This window comes from Artemia franciscana, chromosome 19, assembly GCF_032884065.1.
Source record: "Artemia franciscana chromosome 19, ASM3288406v1, whole genome shotgun sequence".
In the NCBI taxonomy this organism is placed as follows: Eukaryota; Metazoa; Arthropoda; class Branchiopoda; order Anostraca; family Artemiidae; genus Artemia; species Artemia franciscana.
Window position 1 is genome coordinate 10567633 of NC_088881.1, and position 13667 is coordinate 10581299.

A 13667-nucleotide genomic window follows, 5' to 3' on the forward strand; every position below is an offset into this window, starting at 1 on the left:
TTCCACGGTAAAGTGTACAAAATGCGAAATATGGTCATTGTTTCATAAAAAATTTAAGGAATCGTTTCGTTCAGTTACATAGTAAAGGATTGATTGATGATCCCGGATGGTTCCATGAGGCATCACGGGTCTATTTCATCCACGAAGTCAAGTATCTTTTTCTTGTTTGTTATTCTTTGAATCATGAAAAATGTTTTTGAGCCTTTTATGGATTTTTCAACCTAATATCATAACCTAGGCATGAGAGCTAAAAAAAAATTAGAACACACACTTTTTAAGCTCTTGATGCTATTTAGTTTTTTATGGCACTTGGTATTTAGCAAGTGACGTATAGCGATCGCAAATTCTGTCGGTCTGTCTGTCTGTCCCGGTTTTGCTAGTTTAGGCACTTCCAGATAAGCTAGGACGATGAACTTTGGCAGGAGCATCAGGAACCAGACAAGATTAAATTAGAAATAGTTGTTTCCCGATTCGACCATCTGGGGGGACGGTTAATTCGAAAAAATTGGAAAAAATGAGGTATTTTTAACTTTCGAACGGATGATCGGATCTTAATGAAATTTGATATTTAGAAGGATATCATGTCTTAGACCTCTTATTTCGAATCCCGACCGGATCCGTTGACATTGGGGGGAGTTGGAGGGGGAAATCTGAAATCTTGGAGAACGCTTAGAGTGGAGGAATCGGGATGAAGCTTGGTCGGTAGAATAAGCAAATATCGTAGATACGTGATTGACGTAACCGTACTGGATTCGATTTCTTTGGGGGAGTTCGGGGTGAAGTTTATGCTTTGGCGAGTTTGGTGCTTCTGGACGTGCTAGGACGATGAAAATTGGTAGGCGTGTCACGGAGCTGCACAAATCGACTTGATAAAGTCGTTTTTCCTGATTCGACCATCAGAGGTCGAAAAGAGGAGAGAAAAAATTAGAAAAAATGAGGTATTTATAACTTACGAGTGGGTGATCAGATCTTAATGAATTTTGATATTTAGAAGGACATCGTGACTCAGAGCTCTTATTTTAAATCCCTTATTTTAAATCATTGGGGGGAGTTGGAGGAAACCTAAAATCTTGAAAAACGCTTAGAGTGGAGGGATCGGGATGAAACTTGGTCGGAAAAATAAGCATAGTTCCTAGATTGACATAACCATGACGGATCCGCTCTCTTTGGGGGAGTAGGGGGGAGGGTTAATTCTGAAAAATTAGAAAAATGAGGTATTTTTAATTTACGAAGGAGTGATCGCATCTTAATAAAATTTCATATTTAGAAAGATCTCATTACTCAGATCTCTTATTTTAAATCCCGACAGCATATAGTGTCATTGGGGGGAGTGGGGGGACTGGAAATCTTTAAAAAGGCTTAGAGTGGAGAGATCAGGATGAAACTTTGGGAAGAATAAGCACAAGCTCAAGTTATGTGACTGAAATAACCTGACCGGATCCGCTCTCTTTGGGGGAGTTAGGGAGGGGATGTGTGTTAATTTGGAAAAATTAGAAAAATTAAGGTATTTTTAACTTTAGAACAGGAGACCGGATCTTAATGAAACTTGATATGTAGAAGGAACTCTGTCTCAGAGCTCTGATTTTAAATCCCAACCAGATTTTGGTGACATTGGGGAGAATTGGAGGGGGAAACCGAAAATCTTGGAAAACGCTTAGAGTGGAGAGATCGGGATGAAACTTGGTGGGTAGAATAAGCAAATGTCGTAGATACGTGATTGACGTAAACGGACTGGATCCACTCTCTTTGAGGGAGTTAGGGGGGGGGGTCAAGTGCTTTGGCGAGTTTGGTTCTTCTGGATATGCTAGGACGATGGAAATTGGTAGATGTGTCAGGGACCTGCACAAACTGACTTGATAAAGTCGTTTTCCCCGATTCGACCATCTGGGGGGCTTAAGGTAGAGGAAAAATTAGGTATTTTGAAATTACGAATGGTTGATCGGATCTTAATGAATTTTGGTATTTAGAAGGACCTCGTGTCTCAGAGTCTCTTATTTTAAATCCCGACCGGTATTTAGCCTCTGATTTTCCTTTTAAATCAATCTATTGATTCTTAGAACTTTGTTAGAGCTCATGCCATATGTGCTCTTGGCTCTTCCGACCTCGTCATAAGTGCCATATGACCTCTTAGCTCTTGTTTCTGGAATGGATTGATTTATAGCTGAGATCTTATTTAACTTACTTTTAAAACAATTTCTTTGTGCGAAGAATGCTATTATCTGGGTAATAAGGGTCTGTTTGAGGCCAAATTTTAATTTTGTGTCTAAATATACCGAAGATTCAAGAAAAAGCAAAAGGAATTTAAACTGAAAATGGGATAAATAAAAGATTTATGGCCGTGCTTGATAAAATAGGATGTGGGATCATCACACTTCCTGGTAACTCATCTGATAGGTGTCCCTAATAAATAAGCTATGTATTTCAAGCTACTTTTTGAAAATATAGTGTTTGAATTTTAGAAATGAGCTTTGATTGGTTTATTTTTTTAGGATGTTAGTTCCTTCTGCACTACGTGTTAGTCCTACAGAATCTATTAAATTTCTTATTATTTTCTCAGTTTGCCTACATCCTTTTAAATTTAGATTTCATGTCTTCTGAAAAAAAAATTAAAATAGCTCACTATTGTAGAAACACGCAAGCCTGAGAATTTAGTGATTAGCCAACATAAATTTGATAAAATAGGTATTTAAGTATAAGTACTTCTTAGTCAAGCGTGCTACTGAGTAGTAACAGTAGCAACTCTTGCAATAACAGTAAGGGTCTGAGTAGTAACAACAGCCATATCGAAGCTGCATTTGTGGTAAAACTGCCGCAAAGCAGTCAAAAATTGGCGAAAAGAAAATCGGTCTGTTTAAGGTCGCAGATAACTTTGTTGCTAGTTTACCTGCATTACCCATCAGATCTACAAAGTATGTTCAAGTAAGTGTCGTAATATTGCCTTCGCTATTTTGGCTTATATTTTCTTTTAATTTTAAAGCATCCGTTAAGCGTATCTTATTCTGGCCCCTGTGTACTATGCTTTAAAATTACTGTTTTGCAGGGGAAAAGAAGGCTTGAGTAACTATTTGGAAACGAAGACATAAAGTTTATACTTTATACCCTATTATACTCTTAAGATTTCCAGACTTGATATCTTAAGAACTTGGATGCACTTAAACTTTTTAAATTTAGTTCAATAGTTGCAATAGTAGAAGTAGAAGCAAGAGCGAAATTGGTAGCTCTGGGAGTTTCAGCTTAATACTCTAAGCCGTTGTTGGGATATGGCTAATATTCTCCTTGTATGACCAGCATATACAAAGTGTCTTTCAATACTTTCAACACGGCTCTCACTAATCTTTCCCAGTTTAACAAATTCCCTTGAGCATTAATGATAGAAGTAGCAAAGTCTTCTTTGATAGCCCACATTTGCACAGTGTCTGCGTCACTGGCCCCTACGTCCCCTTCGCTTTTTTTATTACTTCCATCTCTAAAGGCTAAGATCAATGTGAACGTTTCCATTGCACCTCTACCCAACTTAATTCAACCCCAATCAATCAAACCCCGTGGTTAACTTCCCTATGAGCTAATGGTGAAACTATTCTCTTAAAAATTTTACTTTCAAAGTCAGTCTGAATTTGGTTGGGACAACTGTGTCGAGGTCCCAGTCGAAATATTTGTATTGTTACCTTCTTTTTGCATTAGCCGTGAATTATCTCACTTTTTTGTCGTTTATCCTACTAGCCAGTATGGTTTTAGTAACCTTTTGCAATTGCTATCTCTAGATAACAATCCATTATTTATTTCTAAAGATATGTCTAACATTCTTTTTTTATATATTCATTTTACCGTCTCAACTCAATCACATATTTAGTTAGCGTATAGACTTAAAATTTAGTTTTACTATTTTGAAAGGTCACTCTTGTCCTTTGTAGTTTTCCTTCTCATTCCATTACATTCAAAAACTCTTCGCTGTAGCAACATTTTTGAGTCGACGAATCAGTGAAATATACTTCAATTGATTTTCTATGCATTTTTAATGTGTGCAAAATAAGATTGCTTTGTTGAAAATGAACTGGCTATCAAACAGTTCGTGGTAACGAACTGTAGTAAGGAGCGACCCGGCTCAATAGTAACCAAAACTCTAAAAAATTGAATTTTGATATCAATAGCTACATCAGAAGAATCGCATTTTAATGCTGATTTTAAATATATAAGTTTCATCAAGTTTAGTCTTACCCATCAAAAGTTACCAACTTGAGAAAATTTGCCTTATTTTAGAAAATAGGAGGAAACAACCCCTAAAAGTCATAGAATCTTAACGAAAATCACACCATCAGATTCAAAGTATGAGAGAACCCCAATATTGAAGTTTCAAGCTCTTATCTACAAAAATGTGGAATTTTGTATTTTTTACCAGAAGCCAGATCACGGATGCGTGTTTATTTGTTTGTTTTTTGCCTGAGAAAATTTGCCTTATTTAGGAAAATAGGGGGAAACACCCCCTAAAAGTCGTAGGATGACACCATCAGATTCAGTGACACCAATGACACCATCAGATTCAGCGTATCAGAGAACCTTACTGTAGAAGTTTCAAGCTCCTGTCTACAAAAATGTGGAATTTTGTATTTTTTGCCAGAAGACAAATCACGGGTGCGTGTTTATTTTTTTTTTTATTTTTTTTTTTTCAGGGGTCATCGTATCGACCAAGTGGTCCTAGAATGTCGCAAGAGGGCTCATTCTAACCGAAATGAAAAGTTCTAGTGCCCTTTTTAAGTGACCAAAAAAATTGGAGGGCATCTAGGCCCCCTCCCACGCTCATTTTTTTCCCAAAGTCAACGGATCAAAATTTTGAGATAGCCATTTTGTTCAGCATAGTCGAAAACCATAATAACTATGTCTTTGGGGATGACTTACTCCCCCACAATCCCTGGGGGAGGGGCTGCAAGTTACAAACTTTGACCAGTGTTTACATATAGTAATGGTTATTGGGAAGTGTACAGACGTTTTCAGGGGGATTTTATTTTGTTTGGGGGTGGGGCTGAGGAGAGGGGGCTATGTTGGAGGATCTTTCCTTGGAGGAATCTGTCATGGGGGAAGAAAAATTCAATGACAAGGGCGCAGGATTCTCTAGCATTACTATAAGAAAACAATGAAAAATAAACATGAAAACGTTTTCTCAAATGAAAGGAAGAATTAGCATTGAAACTTAAAACGAACAGAGATTATTACGCATATGAGGGGTTCTAAAAATACTTTAGCATAAAGAGCGAGGTATTTAGGAGGAGGTAAATACCTTGCTCTTTATGCTAAAGTATTTTTAGTAATTTCAACTATTTATTCTACGGCCTTTCTGATTCAGGGGTCATTCTTAAAGAATTGAGACAAAACTTACGATTTAGTGTAAAGAGCGAGGTATTAACGAGGGTACAAACCCCCTCGTATACATAGTAAAAATATAAGGTTATGAAAGTTTGTTACGTAAGTTAATTCTTAAGTTACGTATATTTTTTACTAATAAAAACGTTCGTTAAAAATTAAAAGTTCTAGTTGCCTTTTTAAGTAACCGAAAAATTGGAGGGCAACTAGGCCTCCTTCTCCACCCCTTATTTCTCAAAATCGTCTGATCAAAACTAAGAGGAAGCCATTTAGCCAAAAAAAGAATTAATATACAAATTTCATTTTAATAATTTATGTGCGGAGTGCCAAAACCAAACAGGCATTAATTCAAAAACTTTCAGAAATTAAGTTAAAAAAAACTAATTTTTTTAGCTGAAAGTAAGGAGCGACATTAAAACTTAAAACGAACAGAAATTACTCCGTATATGAAATGAGTTGTCCCCTCCGCAATCCCTCGCTCTTTACGCTAAAGTTTGATTCTTTGCCACAATTCTACTTTTTAAAACAATTAAAAGCTTTAGCGTAAAGAGCGAGGGATTGCGGAGGGGACAACTCATTTCATATACGGAGTAATTTCTGTTCGTTTTAAGTTTTAATGTCGCTCCTTACTTTCAGCTAAAAAAATTAGTTTTTTTATATTTAATAGCCTAATGAAACTAGATTTTTTATTTAGAGTGTAATGGTATGTAGAAAAACCTGGAATTCGGAATGTTTTTCAACAATCACTGTTAAAATGAAAAAAAAGAAAAATCGCTTTATATATATTTTGATTTCAGTACAGAAATGATACTCAACCTTCTAGATTTCATGAAATGGGGCGGTAACCTCATTTTTGCAATTTCTGTTTCACTTCCTTATTCATCTATTCCTTAAGAGCTTAAAGATTACACAGTATAAATTTGATCTGTTGAACATCACAGCTAACTTTGTTGCTAATAATGTTGGGCGATAACTTGATTAGACGATATATCGATTTCGATATTTCTGATCAGTTTTTTTGTTCAGCTCTTGCCTTTGCAAAAGTTCAATAAAAAAAAATGTTATTAAAGTTTATTTTGCATTTTTTTTTAACTTTGAATAGTTTAAAATTAGCCAATAAAAACAAACCTTGATTATATAGATTAGTATTATAGAAATCCAGATCTGACATTACTCAGACTCAGAATATAGGAAGATAGTCTACTGGCTAATTTTGGCTGTTCAGACTAAGCAATATGTCGATATTTTCCCATGAGAATTGGTTCTACCTTTCAGTGATTAAATAAAAAAAGTCTTTTTTTTTAATGAAAGTAAGGATGAGCATTAAAACTTAAAAAGCACAGAAATCATTGCATATGTGAGAGGGATGTCCCTCATATATGCTTTTTAGAATTTTTAAAGGCTTTATCAAGCGATTCTTGTGTTTCAAAAGTTGTTTTTAAGGAATCTGGACAAACAATCAAACTCTAGCGTATAGAGTGAGGCATTGAGGAGGGGTATCTCCCCTAATATGCGGTATGGTTTCTTTTCGTTTAAAGTTGCTCCCGTTTTTCAGCTGGGAATATTTTTTGTTTCATTTCTGATCGTTTTCCAATCATGCCAGGAAATCTACCTCTCTACTCTCTGGACCCCCTCCCCCACAAAAATTCCTCCATTGAAAATTCAGACTTGTTTTTCATTTATTTTCGAATCATGCCGGAAAACCCATTGGTGGGAAATATTTCCTGGAAATTTAATCCTCCCAGTAGAAATTTTCTCTCGGCGAAAATTCTCCCATGAAGAATTCCCCCCCTCCCATGGAGAATTTCTCCTGCGGAATATCCCACCAAAAAAATACCCCAGATAATTATAACTTTTTGGAAAATTTCCCCCGGACAACTGCCCTGGAGTATCTCTAGATGATTACTGAATCACGAAGATAAAGTAAGATAAATTTTGTTGAGGAATTCTGGAACAAATTTTCGTGTAAAATTTCCCCTTGTAATTTCATCCCTGGAAACTTTCCTGTTCGTGGAAAATTATCCCCGTGGTAAATCCTCCCTCCACAAAAAGTGTATTTTCTTCCAAATAACAAATACTAAATGTAAACTATTTGCAAAATCCATAATGTAATAGCCCTTCCCCCAGGTAATATGAAAAGTTGAATCAGCAAAGAAAAAGTAGGAACAATTGTGTATATTTCTAGAAGATGCTCCCGTGTAAAATTACCCCTTGTAAATTCATACCTGGGAACTTTCCTTCCCATGGAAAATCCCCCCAGCAAATACTCCCTCCCCGAAAAAATCTGTTTACTTGCAAATAAAAAAATATTATATGTAGACAACAGACAAAATTCATAACTTACAGACGTTCCCTCAGGTTGTGGGGGGAGGAGTCAAATTATCTTTCAGACATGGTGAACAAAACAGATATCTCAAAATTTTAATTAGATGATTTCAGGGGAAAAGGGCATAGGAGGGAGTTAATTGCCCTCCAGTATTTGTGGTCATTTTGAAGGGGCATTAGAACAAAATAACGATATCCTTCCCGATATTCTTGGACCTTTGGTTCGACATGATCACCCTACTGAAAAAAAAATTCGTATCCGTTATCTTCTTACAAAAAAAACACAAAATTCCACGTTTTTGTAGATGGGATTTTGGAACCTCTGCAGTTGGGTTCCATGATATGCTGAATCTGATGGTGCTCTTTTCATTAAAATTCCTTGACTTTTGGGATTGTCCCCCCCCCCCCAATTCTCGAAAACCACGAAAATTTTCTCAGGCTCGTAGTTTTTGATGGGTATATTAAACTTAACGAAGTTTACATATTTGAAATCAACAAAAAGTCAATTCTTTTGATGTATATATTGTTGTACATATTGTAGCCCTAACCGTTTGATTAACTCACCAGCTTTGGAACTGATCACCTCATACACATATTTCTCAGACTCCTATTACGAGACTTCCATGACTTGAATGGATCAGTTTTTCTTGGAACTAAAGACTCCCTTGTGAAAATCTACAGAACTTTATTGAATCGGTTGCCGGCAAAGCTTGAATTGCAATGACTACAGAAACTTCATCATATACTCTCCACTGACTAGCTTGATTCTGTCGTGGGTGAATCACAGGGATTGTCACGGTAGTTGCTTTTATTGATAAAGATTTAGTAACCAGAAAGGTTCAACCTGCCTAAGACCAAATATATTTGCTAATTTTGGAATATATTTGCTCAACCCAGCGTAATGAACAGTGAATCCTCAGAAAGAACCTCCAACAGATTGACTCTAGTTCGGCATTGAGGGGTGACATGAGAGGTGTAGCATAAGTGGGAGATGGTAACGTCGGCAATGAAGGGGGTGGGGAATTAATGCCAGGTTTTTCTTCTCACTCAATTGGACTATCTGTCTTGGCGTTTTCTACAATTAGCCATGACTTGATGCCCACAACTATTTCCATTTTAATTCGAGTCAGATCGAGATTCATCTCTCTCTATGGTACTCTGGAGAAGACCGTTAATGAAAATGTACATTTTCATGAAACGCAGCCACAAGATTTGTGGCAATCATGACGGGTGTGATGTATACAAGGCCTGTAAGCCTATGAGGCACTTTATACAGCCACGTCCTTTGGAGGTCCTCAGCAATATCTGAATGTCCACCTTCACTAAACATATTTCGATTTTCAGAACAAGCTATGCCAACTTATAGATACAGGTATGTATGCTGTGTATCAGCATGCATGAGTCAATAGATTAAATAAATCGTTGTTGTTCTTCATGGCCATTTCTGAAACAATTTTCTATGTTGCGTCTTTTCTGCCGGACGTTCACCGGTAAATCGAAGAAAATGGTCAAAAAATTTCTAATATCGTTTTTTATATCGATATTTACGTTTCGATATCGATATTTGCTCCGATATATCGATATTGATTATCACCCAACGCTGGTTGCTAATGTTTCTGCATTGCTCATCTCCTCTAAAGGGAAAAAAAGTTTACGTGTATCACTTTAATAGAATAATTCTAGCGTTGGAATTTTAAGATAGTAGAGTAAGTGATTACTTGACAGTTCAGAGCGCTGCTTCAACGTTCTAAATAGTAACAACAACTATATCGAAGCTGCTTTTGTGGTGAAACTGTCGCAAAGCAGGAAAAATTGGCCAAAAGAAAAATGGTCCGTTTAAGGTCGCAGATAACTTTGTTTTGATAGTCTTTCTGCATTACCCATCAGATGTACACTGCCTGTTAGCGTTAGTGTCATGACATTATCAGCATCCTTTTCAAATTTAGCCCTTTTTCATTCGAAGAAATAAAAATGGCTGACTATTATAAAAATATTGCAACTCGTAAGAATTTAGAGATAAGCCAATACCAATTTGATAAGACAGGAATTTAACGATTGGTATTTCGTTCTGAAGCGTGCTACTTCTAGGGACTCAGTGGTAACAACGGCCATATCGATGCTTCTTTTGTGGTGAAACTGCCGCAAAGCAGTCAAAAATTGGCTTAAAGAAAAATGGCCTGTTTAAGGTCGCAGATAACTTTGTTGCTAGTTTTTCTGCATTACCCATCAGATGTACAAATCCTGTTAAAGTCAGTCTCATTACATTGTCTGTATCCTCTTCAAATTTAGACCTATTTCATCCAAAAATATAAAAGTGGCTAACTATTATAAAAATATTGCAACTCTTAAGAATTTAGAGATTAGCCAATACAAATTTGATAAGGCAGGAATTTAACGATTGGTATTTCGTTCTGAAGCGTGCTACTTCTAGGGACTCAGTGGTAACAACGGCCATATCGAAGCTGCTTTTGTGGTGAAACTGCCGCAAAGCAGTCAAAAATTGGCCTAAAGAAAAATGACCTGTTTAAGGTCGCAGATAACTTTGTTGCTAGTTTTTCTGCATTACCCATCAGATGTACAAATCCTGTTAAAGTCAGTCTCTTTACATTGTCTGTATCCTCTTCAAATTTAGACCTATTTCATCCGAAAATATAAAAGTGGCTAACTATTATAAAAATATTGCAACTCTTAAGAATTTAGAGATTAGCCAATACAAATTTGATAAGGCAGGAATTTAACGATTGGTATTTCGTTCTGAAGCATGCTACTTCTAGGGACTCGGTGGTAACAACGGCCATATCGAAGCTGCTTTTGTGGTGAAACTGCCAAAAAGCAGTCAAAAATTGGCCTAAAGAAAATGGCCTGTTTATGGTCGCAGATAACTTTGTTGCTAGTTTTTCTGCATTACCCATCAGATGTACAAATCCTGTTAAAGTCAGTCTCATTACATTGTCTGTATCCTCTTCAAATTTAGACCTATTTCATCCGAAGAAATAAAAGTGGCTAACTATTATAAAAATATTGCAACTCTTAAGAATTTAGAGATTAGCCAATACAAATTTGATAAGACAGGAATTTAACTATTGGTATTTCGTTCTGAAGCGTGCTACTTCTAGGGACTCAGTGGTAACAACGGCCATATCGAAGCTGCTTTTGTGGTGAAACTGCCGCAAAGCAGTCAAAAATTGGCCTAAAGAAAAATGGCCTGTTTAAGGTCGCAGATAACTTTGTTGCTAGTTTTTCTGCATTACCCATCAGATGTACAAATCCTGTTAAAGTTAGTTTCTTTACATTGTCTGTATCCTCTTCAAATTTAGACCTATTTCATCCGAAAATATAAAAGTGGCTAACTATTATAAAGATATTGCAACTCTTAAGAATTTAGAGATTAGCCAATACAAATTTGATAAGGCAGGAATTTAACTATTGGTATTTCGTTCTGAAGCGTGCTACTTCTAGGGACTCGGTGGTAACAACGGCCATATCGAAGCTGTTTTTGTGGTGAAACTGCCGCAAAGCAGTCAAAAATTGGCCTAAAGAAAAATGGCCTGTTTAAGGTCGCAGATAACTTTGTTGCTAGTTTTTCTGCATTACCCATCAGATGTACAAATCCTGTTAAAGTCAGTCTCATTACATTGTCTGTATCCTCTTCAAATTTAGACCTATTTCATCCGAAAATATAAAAGTGGCTAACTATTATAAAAATATTGCAACTCTTAAGAATTTAGAGATTAGCCAATACAAATTTGATAAGGCAGGAATTTAACTATTGGTATTTCGTTCTGAAGCGTGCTACTTCTAGGGACTCAGTGGTAACAACGGCCATATCGAAGCTGCTTTTGTGGTGAAACTGCCGCAAAGCAGTCAGAAATTGGCAAAAAGAAAAGTGGTCTGTTTTAAGATCGCAGATAACTTTTCTTTTTTTTTTAGTTTTTCTGTATTACCCATCAGATGTACGAAGTCTGTTAGCGTTAGTTTCATAAAATTGCCTGCATCCTTTTCATATTTACACTTCTTTTATTCGAGAAGAAATAAAAATGGCTAACTCTTATAAAAATATTGCAACTCTAAAGAATTAAGAGATTACTCCATATAAATTTGATTAGACGGAATTTGAATATTAGTATTTCGCTGTGAAGCGTGCTACTTCAAGGGTCTGAGTAGTAACCATGATCATATTGAAGCTGCGTTTGTGGTGAAACTGTCGCAGATAACTTTGTTGCTAGGTTTTCTTCATTACAAAACAGCCAAAAACTATTCCAAAGAAGATTCACCTGTTTGAAGTCGCATATAACCTATTTTATAAATTGACCTGTCTGATATCGAGCGTTCTTAGGCTTTCTGCATTACCCATCAGTTTTACAAAAGCTTTATTCTCTTTATCACTATAGCACCGCTGAAATTGCTACTACTTTAACTATTACTGAGCTAACTGGAGCACCAAGCTACCTCTAACCAGCACAACTGCTGACGATCCTCTTCCTACACTCGAAATCTCCAATACATGAATTAACCAACAAATTTTTAATTTAGCTTCTGTTTATTTCCTCCACTGAGTTCATTTTCTGTAACCTTCATAACCCAGCCCACCCCACTTAGCCTATTTAAAATTTCCAGTTTTCTTTACCAATTCGTGCCCTTACTGGAGAATACCAATGAAGAACCTTTCCCTTTGTCATGGAAAACCTCAACAAAGATGATCCCCAAGATGTAGGAGATACGCATGTCGATGGATTGAATACACATTGTGTCTGCCGACCTACCTCGCCCTCCTCCCCTGCACAAAATTTGATGTTTATTTGACACCTCTTCCTTCTTCCAAAGGTCACTTAGATCTTTTAAGCCATTTATTGTAAATTTACTAATTGAAAATTACTAAACACAATTAGAATCCATGCCTTAAAAAAAACAGCATTCTAAGCCTGACTGAGGGAAATAGAATTGTCACAGGAAACACAGTAGTTCCGTAAAACATACTTGAAGAACCTGTGTTGTACACAAATGAAACATACTGTCTGGTTCTTTAACAGAGTTGTCCGGTGCTTCATATTACGATTAATTATTTGTAACTCTTCTTGTGCATAAATTTGAGTTAATTAAACATTTTAAAATCTCTCCATCTTTTGAATCCATTTCTTCTTTTTGAGTATTCAAGCATAAGTTAAGTAACATAAATATTGTTCTTGTTGTGCTCTGTGTATTTACCTTGTACCTAGTCTTGCTTCAATTTCATCACTTTTTTAGGGATCCTCCAAATCCTATGCCATTAAAGAAAAAGGATGAACTTGAACATGTGGCCAAGAGCAACAGATAAAACTTCAAGTTGTCACTTTTGTTTTCTGCTTTTCAATAAAAGATGAAATTAGAGTTCAAGTGCGCGTATTTAGTATAAAAAGAGGTCAATTGGTTTTTCATGTTATGGTCTCGCTCAGAGGGGTTCGCCCGATTTTACTTTTGCCACTAGCCCGAAAAAAGAATGTGATAAACCAATTTTTCTTTCTCAGAAGGCGAAAAGTTATTCGCAGATCCTTGTTAAAGATATTTATTTCATAAAGTATTGTGACGACCGACCTAGATGCAGTTAATGTAGCCTATACTATTACTGCAAGTACTAAATCCCTCCATAGCCAACTGCCTACGAGGTAAGTACAGATTATCAAGCTCCTTCTTTGTCCCAATCTATTTAAAGGGTCTCTACACCCTTCCGAGATGTTAACTTTCCTGCAATTTCTTCCTAGCCTGTTCGACCTACTTGTTGGGCCCTGGATGGATGGCCAAAAAATGCACAATCTTTGGCAATCTGCCATGCTTCCTTTCCCAAATGTTTCCTAGCCGCATTCTTTTTCTCATCAAAACCCAAGAAAGCGGGGTAAAATAACATTTTCCGTGAAGCTTACTGTTTGAAATACTGTCAGTCAAATAGTTACGTCTGCCGACAAAACAGTCTGTAGACGATTGTACATGCCAAGAACCCTCAAAAGATCAGA

The 13667-nt window shown here is 36.4% G+C and overlaps 1 long non-coding RNA gene and 5 other non-coding genes across 6 annotated transcripts in view; all 6 read left to right on the forward strand.

Annotated features, from left to right (window-relative positions):
* Nucleotides 1-13053, forward strand: part of LOC136039277 (uncharacterized) — a 40581-nt gene extending 27528 nt beyond the window's left edge. Inside the window, exon 7 of the long non-coding RNA XR_010620398.1 lies at nucleotides 12925-13053. This is a non-coding gene — a long non-coding RNA (uncharacterized LOC136039277). The remainder of the gene's footprint in view (nucleotides 1-12924) is intronic.
* On the forward strand, nucleotides 2773-2910 carry LOC136039676 (small nucleolar RNA SNORA16B/SNORA16A family). The gene has a single exon (XR_010620508.1). It is a non-coding gene; the product is annotated as a small nucleolar RNA SNORA16B/SNORA16A family (small nucleolar RNA).
* LOC136039672 (small nucleolar RNA SNORA16B/SNORA16A family) lies at nucleotides 10126-10263 on the forward strand. The gene has a single exon (XR_010620504.1). It is a non-coding gene; the product is annotated as a small nucleolar RNA SNORA16B/SNORA16A family (small nucleolar RNA).
* On the forward strand, nucleotides 10469-10605 carry LOC136039675 (small nucleolar RNA SNORA16B/SNORA16A family). The gene has a single exon (XR_010620507.1). It is a non-coding gene; the product is annotated as a small nucleolar RNA SNORA16B/SNORA16A family (small nucleolar RNA).
* LOC136039673 (small nucleolar RNA SNORA16B/SNORA16A family) lies at nucleotides 10811-10948 on the forward strand. Its single transcript, XR_010620505.1, has one exon. It is a non-coding gene; the product is annotated as a small nucleolar RNA SNORA16B/SNORA16A family (small nucleolar RNA).
* LOC136039674 (small nucleolar RNA SNORA16B/SNORA16A family) lies at nucleotides 11154-11291 on the forward strand. Its single transcript, XR_010620506.1, has one exon. It is a non-coding gene; the product is annotated as a small nucleolar RNA SNORA16B/SNORA16A family (small nucleolar RNA).
* Nucleotides 13054-13667: the final 614 nt, after the last annotated feature.